The sequence below is a fragment of the Narcine bancroftii genome, chromosome 6 (genome assembly GCF_036971445.1).
Source record: "Narcine bancroftii isolate sNarBan1 chromosome 6, sNarBan1.hap1, whole genome shotgun sequence".
Classification (NCBI taxonomy): domain Eukaryota; kingdom Metazoa; phylum Chordata; class Chondrichthyes; order Torpediniformes; family Narcinidae; genus Narcine; species Narcine bancroftii.
In genome coordinates, this window is record NC_091474.1 from 63,113,435 (window position 1) to 63,126,208 (window position 12,774).

Genomic DNA, 12,774 nt, shown 5'->3' on the forward strand with positions numbered 1-12,774 from the left:
ATCTTCTGTATGCCTTTTATGCGGCACCTTATCGAATAGGTTTACCAGGTAAACAACATCCACCAGCTCCCCTCTATCTACTGCGCTCATTATACCCTCAAAGAACTCCAGTAAATTGTCAAACAGGACCTGCCTTTGCTGTGTCTGCCTGATGGATCCATTTTGCTCCAGATGCCTCACTATTTCTTCTTTAATGATGGCTTCAAGCATTTTCCCAAGTAAAGATGTTAAACGAAGTGCCCTATAGTTCCCTGCTTTTTGCCTACATCCTTTTTTGAATAGTGGCGTGACATTCGCTGTCTTCCAATCCACCAGGACCCGTCCAGAGTATTTTAGTAAATTATTACCAAAGCCTCGACTAGCTTCTGCTATTTCTTTCAGTACTCTGGGATGCATTCCATCAGAACCAGGGGATTTGTCTATCTTCGGACCCTCAAGTTTTCTGAGAACTACCTCTTTAATGATAGTTATTAAATCCAGGTCTTCACCTCCCATCACATCCATAAGCACCTGTCTTTGGCATGTTCAGTGTGTCCTCCACCATGAAGACCAACACAAAATAGTCATTCAAAGCCTCAGCCATTTCCTCATTTCTCAATATCAATTCCCCCTTCTCATCTTCCAAGGATCCAACCTTCACTTTAGCACTTTATATAATTATAAAAACTTTTACTGTCTGTTTTTATATTTGTGTTAACCTTTTCTCATAGACTGTTACGAGCCCAGAGGACCCATAAACCCAGCAGCAATAGATATTCACCAAGACAAATGGACACTTAAACAAAAGTTACTTTTAATTATCTTTAAACATGAAAACAGAATAAAACTTTAACATCTATTATTCACTTAACTTAACCCCCTTCTAATTCTAAGCGCATGTGTATGATGTGTGTGTAAGTTCAGAAAAGTTCTTTGGTTCACAGTCCAATCTCACTCCTCATTCCTCCAAGTTCACTAGTTGCAGGCAATTCTTACACTGTGCACAGAATTTAAAATGTATAAACTTCACCAGGCTTTGGTGCTTGAAAGGTAAATGGTTACCATTCAGAAAGGTTCTTGCCAGTTTTCAGAGAGAGATTTGTTGTTCCAGGACATCCACAACTGATGTACTTCCATCAGCCACCTCAGTGTCTTGCTGACAAAACTTGCCCCTTCAGGGTTCTCCAGATGATAACCAATTTCTTTCAGGATACCACAGAGTTCCTTTCTGTTTCCCTTATTCTAAGTGAAACATGAGACAGCCCGTCCTCTCCTCTTGTATGAACCACAAGGACTTCGACCAGGCCATCTTCCAAAAGCTTGCCAGCTTGTCCTGATTCAGTCCCAGCAACTTCTGCTGGCTGTAACACTGTAGAACTGATCTCTGCTTTTCTCTCTCTCACACATTCCGAGACTGAGAGAAAGCCTGTTTGACTCTCTCTGCTTACAAAACCACATGACCTTCTTACAACAGCAAGTCTCCTGCAGACAATAGCGGAGCCAGCATTCTCTTTCATCTGTTGCTTTTGGGTAAACAAGAATCCATTAGTGACATCTCTTGAGCTCTCTTCAAAGGCCTTGCAAAAAGGTGTGAGAAGCCACTATGTTTCCAGTATTTCAAATAAGATCTGTTTTAAAGAGTTTGCATGTCACCTACTCTAACAAACCTTTCCCAATTTATCTCCCAGAAACATTTCTTTATACTCTGTCACAACTATCTTCCCTTTCTTTATTGCTTGCCTTGTGCTTCTTTGTTGCTTATTAAAGCTTTCCCAATCTTCTAGTTTCCCACAGCTCTTGGTGTCTTTGAACATACAAGATTTTAGTTTGATGCCTTCCTTGATCTCCTTAGTTATCCAAGGCTGGCAGCCCCCACCTTTACTCTCCTTGCTTTTAACTGGAATATAGTTTTAATGAGCTCCATGAAAAATCTCTTTGAAAGTCCTCTATATAGCCTGCGTTCCCAGTCTACGCTGGCCAAATCCTCCCTCATCCCCTTGTAGATTCCCTTGTTTAGACATAACACACTGGTTTTAGACCAAACTATTGTACCCTCCATTTGTATGATAAACTCAGTCATTCTGTGATCACTCTTTCCAAGAGGATCCCTAACTACAAGATCGCTAATTTTACTGTCTCATTGCACAGGATCAGATTCAAGATAGCATACTCCTGCAGGTTCAGTAACATGCTGTTCAAGAAAGCCATGACATGTGCATTCTAAGAAGTCTTCCTTACCATGGCCTCGACCAACGCAATTCACCTAGTCTATGTCCATGTTAAAGTCCCCCATGATAACTGTAGTTCTTTCCTTACATGCTGCCATGTTGGGAAGACCATCAAGTTCGGTGGATTCACACAGTCTGGACACGTGTTATAATCACACATGACTTTAATTAACACACAGGAGAAAAACAGGGGAGAACGTCAAATGTTATTCCATTACTATATTAAACAACCATATATACATTCACATCAGACCTAGGTTGGATTCCGATACAAGTGGCCGCCTGTACGCCACGCACTTGTGTGGTGGTACACCACTGGCCTACTGCAGGGGGCAACCTCTGTACCTGCAGGAGTGTAAGGGGACAGGATAACACCTGACCGGCTGTCAATCAATCAGCCTGAAGGGATCAAGCCTCACCCGGTTGGGTGTCAATCATCCTCCGGGATATAAGCCTGCGCCAGCCTCCCGAAGCCTCACTCAGAGTTACTGCAGCTGCAGCCAGCCTGGCTCTGTGGAAGTCTTTGTTGGATTAAAGCCTGTTGTACAATCTTTACCTTGTGTGTGTCTGATTCAAGCTAACAGCGCACCACAATTTAATCCACAACATTTTCCCACGGCTGCCATGGAAAAACTGAGTGCAGGGAGCCTCGAAGTCGACCCATGCCACCCGGAAGCCCAGACACGCCGAGATCTGGTGGCACGTGGTCGAGGCAATCATCGAGGCGCACGCAGATGCCATCCTGGACTCAGTTTGGAAGAGGCTGGTCCTACTCCAGTTAAGGCTGGATCCCCACGCCTTCCAGGCAACCAAAGGCTGCTCCACGTACAAGACCGCAATGGACACTCTCAAGAACTTGTACAAGCTCCTCATGAATGCAGTCTATGCAAGGTAGCTCCTCAACACCCGAGCCCAGCAACCGGGGGAGACAGCTGAGTCTTACCTGGGACACCTGTGAGAGTTGGGCCAACCATGTCTGGCTGAACCCAGGGTAGGCGCAGAGGAGGTTGAGAGGCTTATCCGGATGCCTTCGTCTGAGGGCTATGCTCGAGGGCCATCCGGCAGAAGCTGCTAGAAGATAATATCTACGCCCTGACTAAGACAGTGGAAGTGGTCTGAACCCTGGAAGCTGCAGCCCTGCATATCGAAGACTTCGACTCCAGGTTCCCCTAGACTCCCTCATGGCCCTCTCACACTGCAGCTGCAGCCCCAGACCGAGCTGGGGAGGAGAGCGTCACTGCGGCAGGCGCCCGGTGCCCCTGTAAGTACTGTGGGTCCTAGTGTGGGTCAGACCGATGATCGCGCCGAAACTGCACGGCTAGGAACCACTACTGTTCCCGATGCAGCAAGAAAGGCCACTTTGCTAAAGTATGCCTCTCAAAACCAGCCGGCAGCTCAGTGGCCCTCTGTGACCTCCCCACTTCCCCTGCGGACACCTCCATGTGCGCGTGCTGGGCAGCGCCATTGTCCCCTCTACAACTTCTGCCTTCCCCGACTCCGACAGTCAGCATCCAGCTCCACCAGAGATGATCACAGCGTGTGCCCTGAGCACCTGGACCAGCCCCCGCCCTCACCAGCGCCTCTCGCCGAAAACTAAAGCAATGTCACTTTCAGCTCACGGCGTGACGTCATATCTGGCTGATGTAATGACGTCACTGCAGCCGGCCACAATGACGTCACTTCTCCGGTGCAACAAACACAGCTGGGGAAGGAGGCCAGCCACGCAGTGGGCCCCCACGTTCCACCGCCATCTTGGGCCAGGCAGCGGCTGACACGGAGGGCCCCTGATGACAATGAGGATGACGTGGTCAACACGGGCGATGACCAAGCCGCTCTACCGACGCTCCTCATGCCTCCGGATGCTATCAGCTGCCGCACGCCGCACCCCACGGCTGACGTCGACATGGTCAACACAGGCGATGACCAGGCTGACCTACCGACACTCCCCATGCCTCTGGATGCCATTGGCTGCCACACACTGCACCCCATGACCAATGTCAACGTGGTCAACATGGGCGATGACCAGTCCACCCTACTGATGCTCCCCATGCCTCTGGATGCCATAAATCGCCACGCACAACCAGAGACTGATGACTCTGACCCTGAGACAGTCCTGTCTGCCACCACGCTGACCAGGGACATCCCTCACGACCTCGGGCGCTCTATGATGAACGTGCAAATCAACGGGCGGTTAACTAAGTGCCTGTTTCACAGTGGCAGCATTGAGAGCTTCATTCACCCGAGCATGGCCCACTCCCTGAGATTAAAAGTCCACTCCACTACCTGCTCGATCACCCTTGCCTCCAAAGATAAGACTGTTGGTACCCTCGGGCGATGCTCGGCTGATATAACTGTGGGAGGGGAGACATACACAGGGTTCAGGCTCCTGGTCATGCCCAAACTCTACTCCCCATTCCTCCTGGGCCTAGATTTCCAGTGCCACCTGCAGAGTGTCACCCTTGCCTTCGGGGGGCCCCAATCTGCACTCATGTTACACAGCACGCCAACCTACCAGCCCCAGCCAACCTGTGGCCTCTCCACACTGCACATCACCCCACCGGCACTCTTCCCACATCTTGCACTAGGCTGCAAGCCGATCGCCGCCAGAAGTAGGCGCTATTGCGCCACATACAGAGACTTCGTGAAGGTGGAGGTGTGGTGACTCCTGGCAGAAGGTGTCATAGAGGCCAGTAACAGCCCTTGGAGAGCCCAAGTCCTGGTGGTCAAAGGGGGAAGTAAGCCGAGGATGGTCGTGGATTACAGCCAGACCATTAACTGGTACACCCAACTGGACACCTACCCCCTACTGAGGATCGCCGACATGGTCAATGAGATAGCCCACTACCGGGTTTTCTCCACGATTGACCTGAAGTTGGCATATCACCAAATCCCCATCCACCCGAAGGACAAGCCCTACACCGCCTTCGAGGCAGATGGGTGCCTGTACCAGTTCCGCTGAGTTCCCTTTGGTCTCTGTCTTCCAGCGGGAGATGGTTCGCATGATAGACCGGCACAAGCTAAAGGCAACGTTCCCGTATCTGGAAAACGTCACTATCTGCGGCCGTGACCAGCAGGACCACGAAGCTAACCTGGAAAAATTCCGCCAGATGGTCGGGAAGCTGAACCTCACTTATAACAAGGAGAAGTGTGTGTTTAGCACCACCCACCTCGCCATCCTGGGGTACATCATGGCCCATGGGGTCGTTGGACCAGATCCAGAAAGGATACGCCCAGTAATGGAGCTACCTCTCCCCCCCACACTAAAGGTCCTTCGCAGGTGCCTTGGCCTATTCTCCTATTACTCGCAGTGGGTCCCTCGTTTATTGGACAAGGTCCGCCCACTGGCCCAAGCTACAACTTTTCCCCTCCCACCAAAGGCGTAGGCAGCCTTCATCCGCATCAGGCAGAACATCGCGGACGCCACAATACAAGCCGTGAATGAGGACTCCCCCTTCCAGGTGGAGAGCGATGCCTCCGAGGTAGCCCTTGCCACTACCCTCAACCCAAGGGGGGGGTGCCCTGTCGCTTTCTTCTCCAGGACCCTCCACGGCTCTGAGCTAGGGCACTGTGCCATTGAAAAGGAGGCCCAGGTGATTGTGGAAGCGGTCTGTCACTGGCGCCAATACTTGGCCAGCAGGAAATTCACCCTCCTCACGGACCAGTGGGCTGTGGCATTCATGTTTAACACTACCCACAAGAGTAAGATCAAGAACAACAAGATCCGAATCACGTGCTGGAGTAGGGAAAACCAGCCCTCTCCAGGAAAATAGAAAAAAAATTCAGGAAAAAGCAAAGCATAACAAAAATAAAGTACAGGAAATAGAAGATAAAGATACAGAGAAGAGAAAGAAGATGGCTTCCAAGAAGGAGAAAGTAAGAACAGCTGGAAAAAAAGAAGTAAAAAAGTCGCCGGAAAAGAAGGAAGAAGGCCTTACCTGCAGGAAGGAACAGGACGTTGTGGTGACGAGGAGCACCCAACCCTTGAGGTCAGTACCTGCCCTGCAGAGTCGAGACCCACCAGCCAGTACACTACAAAAATGGCTCTCGGAGCCAAACAAAATTTGGCAATCAGAGGAGAAAGAGGACACTGGCGGGAAAGGGGCTCAGCAAAGGAGCGGGCTGTCACAGACCGAGCAGCTGAGAGACACCCGACACCAAGGCTATCAGCTGGAGGATAAGGAAGACAGCAGAAGAGGATACGACGAAACAAACGTGGAAGACAGATGGAGGAAAGATCGACAAGACCAACATCAAGAAGCACAACAGACGAGCAGCCGAAGAGGGGAGGAACAGCAACAAGAGGCCCAGCAAGAAGACGCCCGACAAAGAGGTCATCAGGAAAAACAGAAGAGACACAGATACAAAGAAGAGAAGAAGAAGACACAAACGCAGGTACAGACACAGAAGAAGAGGAAGAAGAAGACCAAAATCTTCACAGAGAAATAAAAGGTAAAACTGATGAACAGAATATAGATAAAGTCTTTTTTGAAGAACAAATGAGATCACTAAAGGAATAGTTATTAGAGTTTTGAACAGAAGATAAAATGCAAAGGTTAGAACTGGTAATGACAGAAATAGGGAAAATAGAGAATGTGGAAGAGCGGGAAATGGCTGTAGAAATGGAAATAAATGACTTAAGAGAAAAATTGGAAGAAAGTGACAAAAAAATTAAAGAGACACAAGAGTTGTTATCTCAGAAAATTGATATGTTGGAAAATTATAGTAGGCAAAACAATATAAAAATAGAGGGCCTGAAGGAGGGTGAAGAAGGCACAGACATGAAGGAATTTATAAAAAGGATAGATCCTGAAGGTCATGGGAATGACAGAAATGCAGGAATAAATGGAAATAGAAAGGGCACACAGAGCATTAGCTCGAAACCACAGACACATCATAAACCAAGATCCATCTTAGTAAAATTTTTGAGATACACGACAAGAGAAAATATACTGGAACGGGCGAGGATTAAAAATTTTTTTTTTAAATTTTTCACACTGTGAACCATATCAATCAAAATACATACAAACATTTCCCTCTTAAATATACACAGTGGCATTTTCTCCCCTTTATTCCCCCCTAATTTCCCTCCCCCCTTCCCACCCCCCTCCAAACCCATTAAACATTCAACATGTACAATACAATAAAACCATTAAACAATGTCATCACACAATGAAAATAAACAAGAAAATTGTGTCATCTACTTTTACACACTGGATCAGATCTTTTTGTCTTCTTCTCATTCTATCATTTTAGGGGGTGGAGGTCCGAGGTAAGCCCTCTCTGTTATGTTCAATGTACGGTTCTCAAATTTGTTCAAATAATGTGACTTAATTTTTTTAATTATATGTTATTTTTTCCAATGGAATACATTTATTCATTTCCATGTACCATTGCTGCACTCTCAGGGTCTCTTCTGATTTCCAAGTTGACATTATACATTTTTTTGCTACAGCTAAGGCGATCATAATAAATCTTTTTTGCGTTTCATCCAGTTTGAGGCCTAATTCTTTACTTCTTATATTACTTAGAAGAAATATCTCTGGAGTTTTTGGTATGTTGCTTTTTGTGATTTTATTTAATACCTGATTTAGTTCTTCTCAAAACTTTTTCACTTTTTCACATGCCCAAATGGCATGTACTGTTGTTCCCATTTCCTTCTTACAGCGAAAACATCTATCTGATAACATTGGATCCCATTTTTTTTAACCTTTGGGGCGTGATATATAACCTGTGTAACCAATTATATTGTATCATGCATAACCTTGTGTTTATTATATTCTTCATAGTTCCAGAGCATAACTTTTCCCATATTTCATTTTTTATCTTTATGTTTAAATCTTTTTCCCACTTTTGTTTGGGTTTATAGCTTATTTCATCACTTTCCTTCTCTTGCAGCTTAATGTACATGTTTGTTATAAATCTTTTAATTATCATTGTGTCTGTAATCACATATGCAAAGCTGCTTCCTTCTGGTAATCTCAGTTTGCTTCCCAATATATCCTTTAAGTAGGCTCTAAGTTGAAGGTATGCATTATGAATTATTCCATATTTGTACTTCATTTGTTCAAATGTTAATAAATTATTTCCCAAAAAACAATTTTCTATTCTTTTAATTCCTTTTCTCTCCCATTCACTAAAGGAAAGGTTATTTATTGTAAAAGGGATTAGTGATTTTGCGTCAATAATAATTTTGGGAGTTGGTAATTTGTTTTTTTCCTTTCTAAGTGAAATATTTTGAGTAAATGATACAGTACTGGTGAGCTTTTATATTGCACCAGCTTTCCATCCCACTTATAAAGTATATGTTCCGGTACCTTTTCCCCTATTTTATCTAGCTCTATCTTAGTCCAGTCTGGCTTTTCCTTTGTCTGGTAAAAATCTTATAAATACCTCAATTGTGCTGCTCTATAATAATTTCTAAAATTTCTAAAATTTGGTAACTGTAAACCACCTTGATTATACCTCTCTGTTAATTTATCTAACACTACCCTTGGATTCCTCCCTTTTCACAAGAATTTCCTTATTATTCTCTTTAGTTCCTTAAAGAATTTTTCTGTTAAGGGAATTGGTAATGTTTGAAATAAGTATTGTATCCTTGGGAATATGTTCATTTTAATGCAAATTACCCTCCCTAGTGGTAATTCTTTCCAATGTTCTAAGTCTTTCTGTAATTTCTTCATTAATGGCTGATAATTTAATTTGTACAGGTGGCTTAAATTATTATCTAATCTAATACCTAGGTATTGGATTGCTGGTGTTTGCCATTTAAATGGTGATTCTTTTTAAAATTCTGTATAATCTGCATTACTCATTGGCAACGTTTTACTTTTATTTGCTTTGATCTTGTACCCTGATATTTCTCCATATTCCTGCAATTTCTTATGTAATTCTTTTATTGATATTTCTAGTTCTGTTAAGTATACTATGATGTCATCTGCAAATAAACATTTTATACTCCTTCTCCTTTATTTTTATCCCTTTTATTTTATTTTCTGTTCTTATCAGTTCTGCCAATGGTTCTATTGCTAAAGCAAACAGTGAGGGAGATAGTGGACATCCCTGTCTAGTTGACCTACTTAATTTAAATTGGTTCAATACATATCCATTTACTGTCACCTTCTCTAATGGTCCATTATATAATGCTTTAATCAAATTAATATATTTTTCTGGTAGGTTGAACCTCTGTAATAATTTAAATAAATAATTCCATTCTACCCTGTCAAAACCTTTTTCTGCATATAAAGCAACAGCCACTGTTAGCATCTTATTTCTTTGAACTGCATGAATTAAATTAATAAATTTACAGACATTATCCGCTGTTCATCTTTTCTTAATAAATCCAGTTTGATCTTGTTTTACTATTTTTGGTACACAGTCGGCCAATCTGTTTCCTAATAGTTTAGTTATTATCTTATAATCTGTGTTAAGTAGAGATATTGGTCTATACGATGCTGGTGTTAGTGGATCTTTCCCCGTCTTTGTATTACTGTAATAGTAATAGTAGACATAAAACATACTCAAGGATTGATATGTTCCTGTTGTCGGCCCATATTCAAGGGAGAGTTAGGAAAACTGAGTATAAGGCTCGATTGCTATCTGATCACTCACCCCTGTTATTAGCAATAGAACTGGAAGACATCCCACCAAGAACATATAGATGATGAAACTCCATGCTACTTAAAAGACAGGAATTTAGAGAATTTATTGAACGCCAAATTAAAATGTACTTTGAAATAGATATGGAATCAGTGAAAGACAAATTTATATTATGGGATGCAATGAAAGTCTTCATTAGAGGGCAGATAATAAGTTATGTAACTAAGATGAAAAAGGTCTACAGTCAGGAAATAGAACAGTTGGAAAGGGAGATAGTAAGTATAGAAAAAGAACTAGCAACAAAGGACAATATAACAAAAAGAAGAGAATTGGCGGACAAAAAAATAAAATACCAAACATTACAAACGTATAAGGTGGAGAAGAACATAATGAAAATAAAGAAAAAGTATTAAACACACAAAATATTAGCCTGGCAACTTAAATCAGAACAAGCTAAAAGAACGATACTGGCATCAAAAAAAAAGAACAAACAAATTACATAGAATCCAACAGTGATTAATGAAAATTTTAAGGAATTTTATGAACAATTGTATTAAACTGAGAATGATGGGAAAGATGATAAAATAGAGGAAGTTTTAGCTAAAATTGAACTGCTGAAATTGCAAGAAGAGGAGCAAAACAAACTAATAAAACCATTTGAAATAGAGGAAGTACAGGATATATTAAAAAAGCTGCCAAACAATAAAACACCAGGAAAGGATGGATTTCCAATGGAATTCTATAAAACATTTAAAGAGTTATTAATTCCTCCTCTCCTGGAAGTAATGAACATGATAGAAGAACACAAAACTTGCCAGATTCATGTAAGACACCAATAATTACAGTAATACCAAAGATGGGGAAGGATCCACTAACACCAGCATCATATAGACCAATATCTCTACTTAACCCAGACTATAAGATAATAGTGAAATTATTAGGAAACTAATTGGCCGATTGTGTACCTAAAATAGTAAAACAAGATCAAACTGGATTTATTAAGAAAAGACAAACACTGGACAATATCTGTAAACTTATTAATCTAATTCATGCAGTTCAAGGAAATAAGAAACTAACAGTCGTTGTTGCTCTAGATGCAGAAAAAGTATTTGACAGAAGTGGAATTACTTATTTAAATATTACAGAAATTCAATCTACCAGAAAAATATATAAATTAGATAAAACCATTGTATAATGGACCATTGGTGAAGGTAACAGTAAATGGATATGTATCGAGTCACTTTAAATTAAGTAGGTCAATTAGACAGGGATGTCCACTATCCCCCTCATTGTTTGCCTTAGCAATAGAACCTTTGGCAGAACTGATAAGAATAGAAAAGAAAATAAAAGGGATAAAAATAAAGGAGAAGGGGTATAAAATCAGTTTATTTGCAGATGACATCATAGTATACCTAACAGAACCACAGGTATCAGTAAAAGAATTACATAAGAAATTGAAGGAATATGGAGAAAGATCGGGGTACAAGATAAATGCAATTAAAAGTGAAGTGATGCCAATGAGTATCGCAGAATATACCGAATTTAAAAAAGAATCAGCATTTAAATGGCAAGCACAAGCAATTTGATACCTAGGGATCAGGTTAGATAATAACTTAAGCCACTTGTACAAACTAAATTATCAGCCACTAATAAAGAAATTGCAGGAAGACTTAGAACAATGGAAAGAATTACCACTAATGTTAATAGGGAGGGTAAACTGCATTAAAATGAACATGTTCCCAAGGATACAATATATATTTCAAACATTACCAATTCCCTTAACAGAAAAATTCTTTAAGGAACTAAAGAGAATAATGAGGAAATTCTTGTGGAAAGGGAGGAATCCAAGGGTAGCATTAGATAAATTAGCAGATAGGTATAATCAAGGTGGTTTACAGTTACCAAATTTTAGAAATTATTATAGAGCCGCACAATTGAGATATTTATCAGATTTTTACCAGACAATGGAAAAGCCATACTGGACTAAGATAGAACTAGATAAAATAGGGGAAAAGGTACCAGAACATATACTTTATAAGTGAGATGAAAAGCTGGTGCAATATAAAAACTCACCAGTACTGCATCATTTACTTAATACATGGAAGAAGATCCACTTAGAAAGGAAAAAAATGAATGATCAAATACCAAAATTATTATTGGCACAAAATTCACTAATCCCTTTTACAATAGACAACCTTTCCTTTAGACAATGGGAGAGAAAAAGAATCAAAAGAATAGAAAACTGTTTTTTGGGAAATAATTTATTAACATTTGAACAGTTGAAGTACAAATATGGAACAACTCATGGTACAATGTTTGCATATCATCAATTGAAAGCTTATTTAAAGGATAAGTTGAGAAACAGCTTGAGATTACCTGAAGGAAGCAGCCTTGAATACGTGATTACAGACACAATGATAATCAAAAGATTTATAACCAACATGAACATTAAGCTGCAAGATAAGGAAAATGAAATAGACTATAAACCTAAGCAGAAGTGGGAAAAGGATCTAAACATAAAGATAAAGAATGAAGTATGGGAAAAGTTATGTTCTGGAACTATGAAGAATACAATAAACACAAGGTTACGCATGATACATTATAACTGGTTACACAGGGTATATATCACTCCTCAAAAATTAAAAAAATGGGATTCAACATTATCAGATAGATGTTTTCGCTGTAAGAAGGAAATGGGAACAACATTACATGCAACTTGGGCATGTACGAAAGTAAATACGTTTTGGGAAGAATTAAATCAGATACTAAATAAAATTACAAAAAATAACATAGCAAAAAAAAGAGATATTTCTTTTTAAGTAACATAAGAAGTAAAGAATTTGGCCTCAAATTGGATAAATTGCAAAAAAATTCATTATGATAGCCTTAGCGATAGGAAAAAAAATGTATAATGTCAATTTGGAAAATGGAAGAGAGCCTGAGTATACAGTAGGTACATGGAAATGAATAA